The sequence below is a fragment of the Melospiza melodia genome, unplaced genomic scaffold (genome assembly GCF_035770615.1).
Source record: "Melospiza melodia melodia isolate bMelMel2 unplaced genomic scaffold, bMelMel2.pri scaffold_18, whole genome shotgun sequence".
In the NCBI taxonomy this organism is placed as follows: Eukaryota; Metazoa; Chordata; class Aves; order Passeriformes; family Passerellidae; genus Melospiza; species Melospiza melodia.
This window is the reverse complement of record NW_026948525.1, coordinates 16,360,785-16,377,167: the sequence shown is the minus strand read 5'-3', so window position 1 is coordinate 16,377,167 and position 16,383 is coordinate 16,360,785. Positions and strand designations below refer to the sequence as shown.

General features: G+C 47.8%; 1 pseudogene; it reads left to right on the top strand.

The window, feature by feature from the left end:
* The first annotated feature begins 389 nt into the window (after positions 1 to 389).
* Positions 390 to 16,383, top strand: part of LOC134433397 (cytochrome b-like) — a 42,967-nt pseudogene continuing 26,973 nt past the window's right edge.

The following is a 16,383-nucleotide window of genomic DNA, read 5'->3' as shown; positions in this document are numbered from 1 at the left end:
GTCATTTCCAAAAGTGGCTCAAATATGTGGATGCACTGAGGAGATGCTGAAGGCCCCTCATGAGGCTCCTGCTCCTGTTGTCCAAGCTAAAGCTTTCTCATCCTGACCAAACAAGCCCCCTTCTCAAACTTCTCAACATCCCTAGGATACTTTAACTCCCTATCCCACCGCCTAAGTATAACCAACTTCCTCAAAGGAGGACAGAACATCGCATCCCACCTAATTGACCTCTCCTGATACAAAACAGTAGGTCCAGAGGGGCTAGCCAGCCTACAACTTACAGCAACCAAAACTGCCACCACCCTCCACTCAGGCCTAATCAAAGCTTACTTAGGATCATTCACCTTATCCATTCTAATCATCCTCGTAGCCATATACAGAAATAACCAATGGCCCTCAACCTTCGTAAAAACCACCAAATCCTCAAAATCATCAACAAGCCCTAATCGACCTCCCAGCGCCATCAAACATCTCAACATGATCAAACTTCGGGTCTCTAGTAGGCGTTTGCTTAATTACTCAAATCGTCACAGGTCTTCTGCTAGCTATGCCCTACACAGCAGATACCAATCCAGCCTTCTCCTCTGTCGCTCACATATGCCGAGACGTACAATTCGGCTGACTCATCCGCAACCTCCACGCAAACGGAGCCTCCTTCTTCTTCATCTGCATCTACCCACACATCGGCTGAGGACTCTACTACAGCTCATACCTAAAAAAAGAAACTTGAAACATTGGAGTCATTCTCCTCCTAACCCTTATAGCAACCGCCTTCGTAGGATACGTCCTACCATGAGGCCAAATATCATTCTGAGGAGCTACTATAATCACAAACCTATTGTCAGCCATCCCTTACATCGGGCAAACACTAGTCAAATGAGCCTGAGGAGGGTTCTCTGTCGACAACCCCACACTGACCCAATTCTTCGCTCTCCACTTCCTCCTTCCCTTCGTCATCGTAGGCCTTACTCTCATCCATCTCACCTTTCTCCACGAAACAGCCTCAAACAACCTGCTAGGCATTCCCAGAGACTGTGACAAGATCCCCTTCCACTCATACTACACCATCAAAGACATCCTAGGATTCGTACTAATGCTCTCCCTACTCGTCTCACTAGCCCTATTCTCCCTCAACCTCCTAGGTGACCCAGAAAACTTCACCCCAGCCAACCCACTTGTCACCCCTCCTCACATCAAACCCGAGTGATCTTTCCTATTTGCTTACGCCATCCTCCGATCCATTCCAAACAAACTAGGAGGCTTACTAGCTCTAGCCGCCTCAATCCTCGTCATATTCCTCACCCCACTACTACATACATCAAAACTACAATCAATACCCTTCCGCCCCCTATCACAAATCCTGTTCTGAACCCTAGTCGCCAACGTCCTCATCCTAACCTGAGTAGGCAGCCAGCCAGTAGGACACCCCTTCATCATCATTGGCCAACTAGCCTCATTCACATACTTCACAATCATTCTAATTCTGTTCCCTCTGATTGATGCAATTGTCAGTGGGCTGATGCACACTCACAGGAGCCTTGCTTTTTCCACTGTGTGAGCACAGCCTGCAAACTTGCAGGGCAGTGTTAAAATGATTGAGTGAATTGCTCCTTTGCTTTTCGCTGCCTATGCCATTACTTATGGTGCCTATTTTATGACACATTTCACAAGTAAGTAGATGTTTCCTCTCTACTTAGGTTAGGGTGTATCCTTACCTGGCTTTTGTATGTCTTCCTGCTCTTTCTTAGTGACTGAGTTTCTGATTTTGAAACAGAAAGAGCATTAGGATGCCACTGGTTTGGTAAAGCTCCTGTCAAGGCGTTCAGCTAAAAAGGGGGTGTCTGTAGCCACAGGGGCAGCTAGGTATATACATGCAAGTATCCGCGCTCCAGTGTAGGTGCCCCGGACACCCCAGTCAGGCAGATAGGAGTGGGCTCTGACACTCAGGGCTTCCGTGCACCAAGGCAACCTTCTGATGTCACTACAAGAAGGTGGCAACCTTTAGGTTTTTAAAGATTTATTACACCTTAAGAAAAGACTGTAAAAGGAAAGATTGCAGCACTGGGAAGTCTCCATGATTAGCAGCCACATGCTCATCTACAAAAGGGATACTCTGCTTTTTTTACCCTTAGCCCCTCCCAATGTTTTGTCAGTCAATTCTTTCTCTGCCGTCCAGTGGTGGAGATTACTTTCTTGCATCTTGATTGGAGGTCAGTTGTTGTTACACCCCGCCTGCTGGTCACAAGCCAGCCCTCCCCAAATGCCCTGACTACCAAGACTGTTACAAGGAGGACAAGAAAGAGGACTATGGGAGGACATATTACAATAACAGCACTTTACATTTGAACATAATATCTATCCACATAATATCTGTCTCTTAATTGTGAGAGCCAACTATTACATTACTCACCTATAATGCACAGAAGCAGGAGAGAAGGCACTGGCTTGGCATAACAGCTGAAATAATTGCTAACAAATCTCCCCACATATTTGCACCTTTATTGGACATGACCTCCTGTGAATGTACATCTCTGCCTTTCTTCCCCTTTGGAAGCAGTCAAACTGGCAACTCGTGGGGAAACCAAGGGCTTTGTGGGGGCTGCATTGCTCTGCACACACCCAGGCCACCCGTGGAACAGAGCTTTGGTGCCTAAAAAGATCAACCAGAGGAAAACAGCTGGAGGAGGTTTCATTTTGACCTTTCTTAGCCGCTAACAGAAGTTGTCAAAATGAAAATGACCAAACAAGGCCTGATCCCTGCTGCCAGCTCAGGGTTAGAAAGGAGGCATTACTTGATTTCAGTGCTGGGTGCGCAGGGAATCACTTCCCTAAGCCCTGCACACCCAGCAATCTCACCTAGTAGTTTGTATCCATGGAACTAAGACATATTCAATACTTTGCTGAAACTTACTGGCTAAACATTACCTCCAATTTTTTGACATATTTCAATCACTTCTCAGAATTTATTGACATCAGAGTAGGAGTGTCCTGTAGCTCCCTGCTGGTCATTGTCACAGGTTCAGGTGACCCATGCACAAAATAACCCAGGACAAAACTGGGCTTGCAAAGTAAATTCATTCTATTAGTTGCAGTAGCATATAATACATACTGACCTCTGGATTCCCAAAAATCCACTGAACAGGAGAAGGAGTTGGAGCGTGGTGCTCGGCAGCAGGGGCAGGTAGGAAGTGCACTTCCAGGACATCCCCTGGATCAAAACGCTGTGCATCTCGTCCTTCTCAACCCTTCAGCCCAGAACTAGGCCTTGTATCTCCTGCTTAGGAGTGGAATTTTACAGCAGGAGTTAGAGCAGCAGCTCACACATGCCTGGCGTGTGAGATGAGGCCATGATGGCTCAGGAGGACTCCATGACTCCCTGCCACCAAGGGCTCCATTGTGCATTGTTCTCCTTTCAAAGCTTGACTGCTCACCCATTGACCAATCCATTGTTTCTCTTTCAAGGGTCATGGTCCCACCTGCTAAACAAGACACTTTTCTTCATTGTCTTGTCAACCTGCTCAAACATGGATCAAATATGGCAGGGCCTGGGACATGACTCCAGTTCCTGACACAGTCATTTGGGAAATATTCCCATTCCTCAAACTCTCCTTTGGTGGTCAAGAGCCTCCTAAAACACTTTCTTCCTTTTGAATGCATTCCAGCTACCTTCTTAGCAGGACCACTCTCCTTATTCTCAAGGCCAAGATAGCCACTTGCACACAGTAAGCACTGCAGTGGGGGAATACATGGTTCAGCACTCCTGTTAAAGCTAAAGGAATTCAAAAGACTGTGCCCTGTTTGTTAGACTAAATGCCTCTCCTTCCTATTCTGAGAATCAAACACCAGTGTTTCATCAATACACCCTGCAGGTGCTCTTGCTGAGTGAAGCCACATTGCTGTGTCAATAAAGCAGCCGGGACTCAGTTTCTTCATGCAGGAAAAGCCAATTCTTTATTCACATAACTCATTTTTATACTGTTTTCACAGACTTGTGTTCAACTTCAACTGGCTGGTAGTTTCCTTGCCACACAATTTATTGCTTAGAAGGTGTATTAATGTGTACATGTTAAGACTCTCTCTTTTTAAGACTCACTGTTACTCAGGTGATTACATTTTTCTTTCGTGGATGCTCATGGGACAGGTTTCTTGTTTATTACAGATGCAAACAGTTTTCTTAGCACAATAGCTTGTGCTAACTGCACTCATGACTGTTCCCATGGGAAGTTAGCTGGCTCCACGTAGAAGATGGAACAGGCCAGCTGGGAATTTACCGCAGTGTGGTAAATAGGTATGATTCGTGCTGATAACAATTGAAACAAGAATCAATATTGATACAGTAATTAATATTTGTAAATATTAAAACAGGTAAAATTAGTAATGCTGAAGAAAAAGGGAGAGGAGGGGCACCATGCCCCCCCCCGCCCCCCCGCAGATGTTCAGGAACAGGAGGAAAGCAAGAGATAATGGTTGCTAAAAATTAACAAAGAAGGAACTCTCTGGTTGTGTCCCAGGAAAATGCTAATTATAAGGGATTTATTGCCTTGATACTCTGTTGAAGGAAGGAGACCAGGACACCAGATTGTTCATCACAGGTCCAGTTTATTGAAGAAAGCATCAAACACTTATACAGCAAATAATAAGCTTATGAATATTCGGTAAGCCAAGCAATCTATTGGTTAAACTATACCATCAGCTCTTCCTCATTCCTTTGGGCCTACGTTCTCTACTTCTCACGTCTCGCTGTCCATTTCTTTATCATACTCAGCTAGGCCCAAGGACACGTTATCTTGCAGGTGCAAGATTTGGAATTAGCCACGGTCTTGTACTTTTCCATTCTCTAGTCAGCTAAATTCCCAACAGACACCTGCCTGCAAAAAGGCCTCTGCCCTAGTTAGGACATCTTTACCAAATTAATTCGGCTGTGTCCTCTCTCCTCAAGCCACTCTTTGACAAATCTCTCCACAATACTGAGATGTAGTAATTATGTTAGTTTTGGCTTACATTGTATTGGCTTGGTGTAACCCAAAGGTTAATTAAAGGACACAGAGGAGGACTACAAAATCTTCATCAGATGACCCCCAAAGACTTGTGCGACCACCAACCAAGTGGTGGCATATGGATGGTAAAGGTGATGATGAGGGCAGAGGTAGAAGTGTGAAGAATCGAAAATGGGAGGAGACGGCATTGACACATGGTATATAAGGACGAATATTCACTTGGCAAGCTTGTATGTGATGTGGCAAGGGTCCCAGAGGCCTGCACTCCGTACCCCGCAGTTATCTGTTGCTTATGCGCTATTATTAGAAACAAATTATCCCTTATTTTAATCAAATTCTATTCTATCCAATTTTATATTTTTATATTTTAAATATTCAATTAAAATTGCTACTACTTTTAATATTGTTTGGGGGTTTTTTTATGATGGGATAATCGGGCAAACATAACAATAGGTAGGCCTGATTTTATAAGGCCTTTCTTTTCAAATAACCCTACCTGTGTGCAACACATTATGACTTTCTTTCAGAAATTAATGAAGAAAATGCAAATTGCCTGCTGAAACCCTTCTGCCCCCTTCCAAATCAGTTTACTCCTCAAGCACATGCCTCAGGCACATCCCTGATGTGCCTCTCTCCCAGCAGCTCAGAGCTGCATTGCACAGCGCTTGCTGTGTGCCAGAGAGCACAAAGCAGGCTGGCCTGGTGGGCCTGAATATTTCTGCCAAACACTCTGCATCTCACACCCTTGCTCTGGCTCAGTGCAGAACTGCAGGGTTGCAGGCGCTTCCTCCCAGAGCTGCGTGAGGCACTGCAGATGGGCCCTGCCAAGCTGTCCCTGCCTCACGCTGGCCTCGCTTCCCTGGCACAAGTGCCGGGCCTGAAGGAGCTGCCCTGTGCTCCAGCCTGCCGAGCAGCCTGGCTCCCTGCCCTGGTGCCCAGAGTGCTGCACACACTGCTGGCCTTTGCCAGGAGTTGCAGGGCAGCCGGCAGAAGAGGAGGAATCCTCACCCAGCCCAGCGGCCCGCGGCTGCTCTTGGCCTTTCTCTGCTCCTGGGCACACTCCAGACGGCCATGGCCCCCAGGCCGGGCTATGCCCAGCACAGCTGCGCTTCCCCTCGGCAGCAGCCAGCTGCCACCTGGGCTCTGAGAGCAGAGGATTCGCCCGCTCCCAGGAAGAGGCACCCAGGTCTCGGCTGCTGCCTCTTACAGCTCCAAGGGCCTCCTTCCAGCCTGTCTCTGCCGGGGTTCTGCTGGGGCTCCAGCCTGGGCAAGGCCGGGCCCACTCTCGCCTCACAGGCGCTGACAGCTCTGCACCACAGGAGACCTTCCCAAGCACCCTCTCTGATCTTTCTGCTTTCTCACTTGAGCAAGGCTCTCCTCCAGCCAAAGAGATTATTGCATTTAGGGAGCCCCAATGCTCTCCAGTCACAGCTGAAGGCCTGCATCTGTATAAGATGTTTGGGCTGCCCCATTCTTCCTGTGCTTTTGCCTTTAAATGCCATTGCCCTTTCTGCCTAAAATAGAAGTACCAAAGATGGCCAAAAACAGACCAGTGGGCCATATTCCAAAGGCAGTGTGGTCTGGAGAGGATGAATGAAGAACATCCTTCCCCACTTTCACACCATGCCAAAGACACTGTTTCACTTTCCACCTTTAAGAAACAACAGACAATTCAGAAGGAATTCTCGAGTTTATTCGCAGAGTGAGAAGGAAGGGAATCTTCAAGGTGAGTTGTGGTTTCAGAAACTTTATTGATTCTCAATCCTACTCTGCAGTCCTATTAGACAATCCTACTCTAACCCTAACCCTTACCTTAACCCTAATCCTTTTCCTTATCCTTATCCTTATCCTTATCCTTATCCTTATCCTTATCCTTATCCTTATCCTTATCCTTATCCTTATCCTTATCCTTATCCTTATCCTTACCCTTACCCTTATCCTTATCCTCATCCTAATCTTAATCCTTATCCTTATCCTTATCCTTATCCTTATCCTTATCCTTATCCTTATCCTTATCCTTATCCTTATCCTTATCTTTATCCTTAATCTAATCCTAATCCTAATCCTAATCCTAATCCTAATCCTAATCCTAATCCTAATCCTAATCCTAATCCTAATCCTAATCCTAATCCTAATCCTAACCTACAATCCTACTCTAAACTGATTGAGGAATAAATGGTCCTGATGTGATTATCACATTCTTGTCTCCTTCCTCTTCTTCACTGAAACAATCAGTGGCACCAGGCTGGACGCAGGCTCAGCAAATCTTACAAATGGATGCTGCCCAAAGGGAAAAAAAACAGATCAACAAAAAACAATAAACCATGACTTTCCAAGCTCAGTGCTTCACAGGATTCCTCCTGCTCCTAGAAGGATGCAGGAAGAAGAACAATGGGACTGTCTACACCTCCATCTTTATGTGCAGACTTTGCCATCACAGGCAAACCTGGCCCAGAATCCCACTCATCCATTTATACAGGTGTCTTCATCTTGCTGAGATTTTAGCCCTGCCAGTGCTCTAGAAATGGTGCTTTCTGTCCTTGGAGTTTCTTCTTTTCAGGAAACTCCAAAGCCTCTCATTGGTCCCTCTCTTTGAAAGACAGGCACTGTGCTGATTGCCACAGGGACAGAAAGCAGTGTCTGCCTTTCCATGCCCTGCCCCTCGTGTGCTGGATGGCACCTTCCTTCCCAGCAGGGCCAGCCCAGTGGCACTGGGCCCTGCAGTTCCCTCTCTGCCACACAACCTGGCAGTAACCCTGGCACAGTTCCCGTCTGCTTGAGCGTGCCAGGCCGCAGATGGGGCTGGGACAAGTCCCTCCCAGCTGTCCCTGTTTGCATGGCAGAAACCTCTGAGGGTGGGCTGGGGGGCACCAACCAGGGCCCCTCAGAGGCTCACAGTGAGCCCCCCACAGCCCCTCCTGCCCACAGCCAATCTCTGACTGCTCAGCTGGGACTGGCTTCCTTGGGTTCCTCCACCACCATTTCATGTCTCTGTACCCTGCATTGCTCCACTTCAATTTTTTTGCCATTACATAAAACTGAACACCCCACCAAATTACAAAAGAAGGTGACAGAAACAGCCAGAGGACCTCTCTGATTCAGGAAATGCAGAGAGAGGTGGGGTTGCTCAGTGTTGTCAAGAACAGGCCCCAGGGAGACTTTATTGCCACTTTCCAAAACTTCAGAGTGGCTTTGAGGAAAGTTGAGGACATCTTTTTTAACAGGGCCAGTTACAATAGGATGTGGGTGAATATTTTTTAACACAAATAGGATCTAATCAGAACTTGTTTACTCGGAGCATGGTGTGACCCTGGCACAGCTTGCCCCAAGAGCTTGTAGGTGCCCCATCCCTGCAACCATTCCGGCTCCAGTGGGAAAGGGCTCTGAGAAACTTGATGTCTTTAAAGATGTCCCTGCTCATTGCAGGACACTTGCACCAGAGGACATTTGCAGGGCCCTGCCAGCCCAGCCCAGTCTAGGATTCCTCACTGTTTTCATTTGAAGAGCAGCAAGAATGGAGGTGAGGAGGAAGGGGGCTCATCTGCTGCCTTGGGCTTGAGTGGAGGAGGAGCCCATCCCTCAGAGCCTGTTTCACCTGCAGCCCCTTCACATTTTACCTGCAGGAGCTCCTTGGCAGACCAGCGCCGCGCCTCATCTCTCTGCAGGCAGCAGCTCAGGAAGTCACGCAGGCAGGATGAAAATAGGTTGGGCTGCTGCAGCTTTTGTCTTCCTCCTGTGGCTATCAGGAGTTGAGGCTGGGGAAAAAGGAGACACCAGGCTCCACCTGCTTCTTTCCCATCTGTCACTGCTCTCCCAGATCCCACTGATTAAGCTCCACTCTGCAGTGGCAGTTTCTGCCCTGGCACAGACCCAGAGATGACTTTCCTTTACCAACCAAAAAACCCAAACCCCGATGCAGCCACAGCCTCTCCAACATCCCACAGATCTTGCCTTGGCAGCTGATTTCATATACTGACCTAGTTAGTGGGAGCTACATCAGCAAAAGGACATTTGCTTCTCTGAGGATTCATGCCAGCTTGAGAGGCGTTTTGGAAGAAGGACTTTGCTATACTAACTCTACTGTATCCAAGGGTTAGTACATGGAAAGTATTTCTGCAGTGCTTCTTGGTCCCTTAAGCACCGCTGCCACAAAACAAAACTAATCAAGCTTTTTGCTTTGTTCTTGAAAAGAATGGGAATTGGAGGGAAAGAAAGGAAATCCACCAGGTATTCCTCAGGTAAGGAAACAAATCTTTGGAATCTCATCCTCAACACAGACACATTATGATCCATGCACAAATGTACTGGCATGAAAACGCCTGCTTGGACACACAGGAGCCACCTGCAGCTCTGTTTCTCAGCAGTCTGAAAATTTCTGCTTTCCTTACATGGAAAAGAAAAACCTTTCATGGTCAAATCAGAAGGAGAGGTTCCATCCCTATGGACACCCTCTAGTCATTTGGCTGCTCAAGTCAATGCATAAATGGTAGGCCCATCCCAGAAAGTGCCAGGAAACAAATGGGAGGTTTTGGCAGGCTCTCCACATCACCAGGCTCTGGCTTGGTGACGGGCAGAACGTGACTTGGGCTGGGAGAGAAACACGGTCACTGAGTGTTTCAGCAGCACTGCACAAGAAGCAGAAGAGACTCTGCGGCCTTTACACCCTCATGCCCAGGTTTCAGGCACGTTTCCCAGTGAGAAGAAACTGCACAGGGGGTTAAGTTCCTCTCTAAAAACCAGTGCCTTAGCAACTTTCATGTGTTTGGGCTTCTTTTCTTCATTTCTGGAAATGTAATACCAGTTCTGAGAGGCTTGCCTTGTGGTTTTAGGGGCATCTTCACAGACAGACAAGTGGGAACAACTTGATACCCAAAGCAAATGTTGCCTGAGAAGAGCTGGGGAGTGTTTGCCTGTGGTGAGGCTTGAGCTGTCTGGCAATCCCCTTCCATGATGTGCAGAAACATCCAGCTGCTCCCCAGAACTCAGTCCCTCTGGGCACGCAGGCCTCTGGAAACACCTGACGATTCCAGCCTTTCTCCTGCTCAAGAGCATCTAACCTAAGCTGAGCTCCAGTTTCTTCAGCAAGGCCAAGGATGCTCACTTCCATGCAGCTGACAGTGTCCATGGAGCTCAGCAGGTCTTTCTGATACTCCTCAGGCCAAGGAATTACAGTGTAGATTGGCAAGACATCAGCTGATCATTATCCAGTGTAGTTCATGTGGAACCAAGCTCTAACACGCTGACAAGTCAGGGGGAGAGAGCTCATTCTGCTTTTGCAAGATGGTATTTAGAAACATAAGACACCAACTTGGAACTATTCAAACCTCAACTTGCAGAATCCATCTCAAACAGACAAAAATAACAATGGCAAGAGGCCTTGGAGTCTCCATAAAAATGCCCACCACTGTCATGATAAGTCTGTGCTCATGGCACTGAAATAGATGGTGACCAAAGAGACTTTGCTATTATCCTCTTTAACCCAAAGGAGAATTTCAAAGCCAGAAATGGCAATGCACTCCCCTTGTGTACAAATAATTGATGCGGCTTTCTGTCCTTTTCCCACATCACCAGAGGTGACAAAGAGGGTTTTATCCTGACTCTCAGCTGAGCTCAGCCACTGGCCATGGTGGGGAGCTGGAGCCCTCCCTGTCATTATAACAGTGCAGGCCAGGGATGGCCCTGCTCCTGTGGTAAAGAAACACAGCACTGGTGTCAACTGCCCACGCTGGATCCCTGCCCAGGCACCTGCCTGCAAGCTCATCAACTTGTTAAAGTACCCAGAAACAGCCAAGGGTTTGGCAAACAATTCTAACTGCAGTCAGAGAAAAACACATCCTAAAATTATCCAGGCCACCCACACACGTGACTGAACAATGTACAGATGACTTGAAAGCCTGAAAGTTTCAACAACCACAGGATTTGGAAAAGATGCTACAGAATGGAAGAGAAGAGCTGCATTTAAAAAATGAAAAAGCAAGCAGAACTGCTTGGGCATTGCTTTGGTAGTAGGTTTTTTTCTCTTTTCCTTTTTTGTTTACTCTTCTTTTTCCTTTTTTTCTATGTTTTCTATAAAATTGAAACTGAAAAGGTCTAACCTCCATTGCTCAGGATGTTTATCACATGTCTACCCTGTCCACTGAAAAATTCTTGTCCTTCAGAAACAGAGTTCCAACATTGTTCAAAAAACAAGTGGGAAATGTCAGGCACGGCTGGAGGCCAAAATGGCAGGTTTCTGAACTGGCTAGGTTTCTGAACTGCCACTTCCCTTTCTGATACAACCAAAGCTACAGCAGATGCTGTTGTGTTGCAGGGGCATTTTTAGAAGGGGACCTTGGTGGAAGTGGTGCCAGCAGATGGAAATGGGATTTTGTCCAATGGCACACACAACATGGGACAGGTGAGAAAGACAGTGGGATCAGTGAGTATTTACACCTTACCAAGACAGGAGTTGCATTCCAGGAAGGAACTTCTCGTTCCACCATTTCGATGCCCACAATTCCCAAAGACCATATGTCCACTTTGGGGCCACATGGTTGACCTGTCACCAATTCAGGCGCCAGCCACCCAGCAGCGCTGGCCATGGAGCTCCATCTGCCCTGCTCAGGGCTGAGCTGAGCAAAGAGGCCAAAGTCAGCTGTGGAGAAAACAACAAACCATGAAAGCCAGCTCCAGTTAGGAAACCAAGCAAAAGAATTCCTCACTCTCAGGCTAAGAATGGGCTGTTGAATCTCCTGGAGAACTGTCCATGCTCGATTTCCTTGGGGCTTTAGCCAAGGGAGTATGGAATTGGCCACTTCCAAAAAACCCCAGGTTTCTTAATGCTGCTCACAGCAGTGGACTTCATTCCCCTGAAGCTTTAGATTGTAGATCCCTCTGTCTAGAAGGGACACACACAGAGCAAGGCCACTCTTGACTGCTTGTGGTTCCTTATACCTCTGTGCACATTGCAACTGTGCCCTCAGCTCGCAGCAGGGGTCCCTGCACTGCCACCAGCACCATTTTTGGGGAGCTGGCAGTCACGCCAAGCAGCCCCACACCCACATCCCTGGAATGCTGCACCTGACCAAGAATATACTGACCCAGCTTGACAGAACCGTCAGTTCTGAGAAGGATGTTGCTGCTCTTCACATCTTGGTGGATGACATGGTTTGAATGAAGAAAATCCAGTCCTTGCAGGCACTGAGCGAGAAAACAGAAAGAGGAGGGCAAAAATGAGTGATGTGATTTCATCACACAAGAAAGGAGACAAAGAATCGAATGGGGGAATGGGGAGTAAGGGCAGAACAGTAATGGCCACTGAGAGGAAGAGCTTGCTGCTCCAACACTTGCAGGACAGGACCTTTCTGAGGAAAGGCACATCAGCTTTTGAAAGAGCAACAGCACCTGCTGTTGTAGGCTGTCCCCTGCAAACCAGCCAGGACGACTCCTGCTGCAGTGGACCTGCTTTTTCCATGCAGAGGATAAAGGAGGGGTTTGGAAAGGAAAAGTCCCTCCCTTTGATGTTTAGTGGATCACTTTTGTGTGGGAGGCTGCATGGAAAAGATTTTCTTGCTGGCCTCAGCACAGGCTTGGAAGTATCACACCAGTCACTTTGCGGAAGCAAAGAGCATTTTGGCTGCACTTCTATCCTTTTCAGCTGAGGACTGTGAGAAATGAGTCTTTTTTCTTTGCTGGTCTTTTCAAATCCTGCCACCAGCACTTTGCTTTTACAGGCAAGGAATGCAGCGAAGACAGACTCCAGGCAAACATTTAGAGAGGCAAGGTAGAGAACAGAAAATACAAATAAAAATACAAGAGACAGAGCGAGAATACAACAGCAGGAGATAAGAGTACTGGCACTGAGTACAGGGAGTGCAGGGGCACTGGCAGGCCTTTCCCTTGAGATGCTTTTACTTGCCCATAGCATACCAGCAACACAGAAACAAAGCTCGGCACAGGAAATCACTTCAGCTCTGAGCCCCTGTTTCCCAGACAATCCTGCCGAAGCCCTTGGAAACACAGCTGGGATTGCTGACCTCCCGACTGATGGCTGCCATCTCATCTTCCGACAGGTAGGTCTGGCTGATGACATTGCTCAGAGTGCCTCCATCCATGTACTCCATTATCAGGGACAGTTCCTCACCCACAAGGTAGCTGAAAGAAGGAAACAAGGGCATGGAGATGAATGTACATGGCTAAGTTGCTGTTTGGAAAAGACAGGTTGGTTCTTCTTTTCAGGTCCCTTTGAGACAAAGACAAAATAAAGGAAGAGACATTCCCTCTTGGCTGTGCATTGTTTGCCATCTGTGCAGTCTCAAGGAGAAAGGCGCAGCTGCAAAAAAGGAGATGTCTTAGATGGGCAGCAAGCAAAATGTGCAGTTTAGTAACAGCCCAGATAAAAAAACCTGTCATGCTTGGTGTTTCTGGAAAAAAAGTATCTAGTCTTCCTGGCATGCATAGCAATGGAAAACAGTGGCAACAATCCAAGGGAAATCCTTGTTAGTTTAGAAGACACTTGAAAAAAATCAAGCTCCAAAACAAAGTGGTGGCTGTGAATATAGAGATCATTGATTTAGTAAGACACAACTCATCCGGGTTTTTGAACAATTTTCAAATACCATGTGCCAGCGAAGACTAATGCAGACAAAATGCAATCTCTTCCCATCCACTGGAGATGAAAAGAGCAATAATAATTAGCCAATAATTACAGCTCTATTTTCTGCCAGTGGCCAAAGTGGGATTTTACCTTGCATGTTTGCAACATGCAAACAAACATTCATGGGACAAAAGCACAACTCACCTGTCTAAACAGTTGACCAGGTTGGGATTTCTATTCACCTTCATGACCATGAGTTCGTTGACTTTTAGTTCCTTCTTCCTCAGTCCTTGAAGCTGTATTTTCTTGATGGCCACCTAAAACGACATTGAAAATCAGTAACTTGAGACGTTGGTGGCATGAGACCACAAGGCACATGGAGCAAGTGATTTTGCAATGACACAGCTGAGCTGTGCCAAACTGCCTTGTGATTAGGCACTGCAGTAATTAGGAACTGACATTCCAACAGCCCATTTCTCTGCTCCCTTGGGAGCCAGTTACAGGACACGTGGGGCCACTGACATTTTGCCTTGACCACTTGGTAATAGCAGTGTCTCAGTTATCACCCACAAACCTCTGACCACACTCTCTGCTGCTTTGTTTGGGACTCAGAACTTAATACTCTGTGGATGCATCCTGGGCTATGGGCAGGGCTTAGGGCTTTCAGGGACACCTTGCAGATCTCTCCCTATGTGCAGTTCCCAAGTGCAGCAGTGCAGGTGGCTAAGGAACTACCAGTAACTTTCAGATGGATTTGCTGGCAGCCAGAAATGAGAATTCAGGACTCTGAAGCTGTAGCCCCAAAGAGCAGTGAGGTGCTTGCAGGCACCACCTTTGTTTTAGCAGTGGAGAGTGAGTGAGCGCGTCCTTCTCTGAAAGGAACCGCTGCCCTCCGTGCCTTCCTTCCGGCAGCTGAGGAGGACAAAGTCCCAAATGTGTTCTGTGGGCTGGCACCAGTCTGTGCTTCTTGTGCCTTTTCAGCACAGCTCTGCCCAAAGCTCCAGCCACAGCTCACACCAGAGGGGAAAGCCCTCGAGTGCAGCACAGTCTGCAGGGGCTGTTGACATTTACCTCTCCTCCTGTGGCAGTGTCAAGTGCTTTACAAACATCTCCAAAAGTCCTAGAAACAAAACAGAAGCAGAGAGAGGAGAAGCCATTTAGATCTTGCAGTGAAAGCCAGCCCACACAGGAGATCTCTGCTGTAAATACCGCAGACCTGCAGGACACTGGAAACATTGAGATGTGTTTGACAATGCCTTCTGAGCACACTTAGAAATTCTGATCAGCACTGACAATCTAAGCCCAGTGCCTGAACACATTTGCAGCTTGTCTGACTTCACACTTGATACCTATTCCGCCAGCAAAACATCTGATGCATAGTTTTGTAAAATTAACATTGCTTGGACTCACCCACTGCCAATATTTTCCAGTTCAATGTATTTTAGAATAGGATTTTCCATCTTCACCATTCTCCCTGAGGGAAACAAAATGCAAGATGTTCACTTCAAAGCAGAGATCTCACCTTCTAGGAGATACAAAAGGCAGCCCCACTGTCTGGAGCTCTGAGCCCTCCCTTTGTGGACAGCTGACTAACAACAACAGGGACAGGAACTGGAACAACAAGAAAAGAACAACAGGCCCACAGCACAAGTGGCTGGCACAGAGACTGATTTCCAGCATCCTTTGAAGGGAGAGACCTCTTGACAGCAGGCACACAGGGAAGCACAGGGAGATACATTCAGAGGAGTCTGAGACCAGAAGAGAATGCCTACCAAGGCAAGTAAGTTTGTCATCTAGAAACATTAAGGAGAGCTGGAACTAACAGTGCCTTTGTTTTCTTGGGAATAAACACTGTGAGATTTATAAAAGGTTTCCTACTTGCTAAGATTAAGTGCACCAGGACATCTAGAATCAATTCCTCTGAACAGATGCCAAGTTCAGGACAGGAGGAATATTGCCAAGTGTTCCCATCTTTTCCACCTTGCAGCAGTTTGCCAGAAGAATGCCTCTGTGTTTGTAAACCAGAGCAGCTCATGCTAGAACCAATCCCCATGGGGCTTCCAGCATCAGGACCCTCACCCTTTATGAGCAGGCTGAGTCCAAAGACGCCCTTGCCCATGCCCTGCATGAAGAACCGCGCCGCTTCTCTTCACCCTGACAGCGCGGATCAGTCGCTCCCATTGCACTCGCCCTCTCAGCACTGCACACGTCCCCATCTTCCCAACCCGGCACGGTGGGCACGGGCACAGAGGACAGCAGTGCTCCTCAGGCGTCCCTGTGACACAGAGAGCTGCCCAGAGGAGATGCTGACCCTCTTGTGAGCCCAGGCCGTGCGAGGCAGAAGCCGGCCCAGAGCAGGGGCTGCTGCCTCAGGCAGCTCCGCGCTGCAGAAGCCGGGCAGCAGCGGGACCCTCCCAGCTAAGGAAGGCTCCAGCCTCTGCATTCCCACAGCCCTCAGGGACAGGGCAGAGACCACAACAAGGCTGGCAAAGCCCAAGCATGAGCACTGACAGGCACTGATGGGAAGAAGCCAGAGTGAGCCTGAGCCCCGGACAAGCTGTTGCCCCCATTCAGGACACAACAGGATGGGCTTTGAGATCAGCCACACCCAGGCACAGATCAGTGCCCTTTTTGTCCCAACAGGTGATGGTAGACACAGAATCCACTGGGCTCTCTTCTCAACCCTACCAGATCTTATCTGAGAGCACAGCACTGGCAGCTGTTAAGGGCAAGAAGCAGATTCATTGGGTTGTGCTGCAGAATCACAAAGGGCTTGATGTGTTCTCCTAGAGACTGATCTCAGCAGGGCTT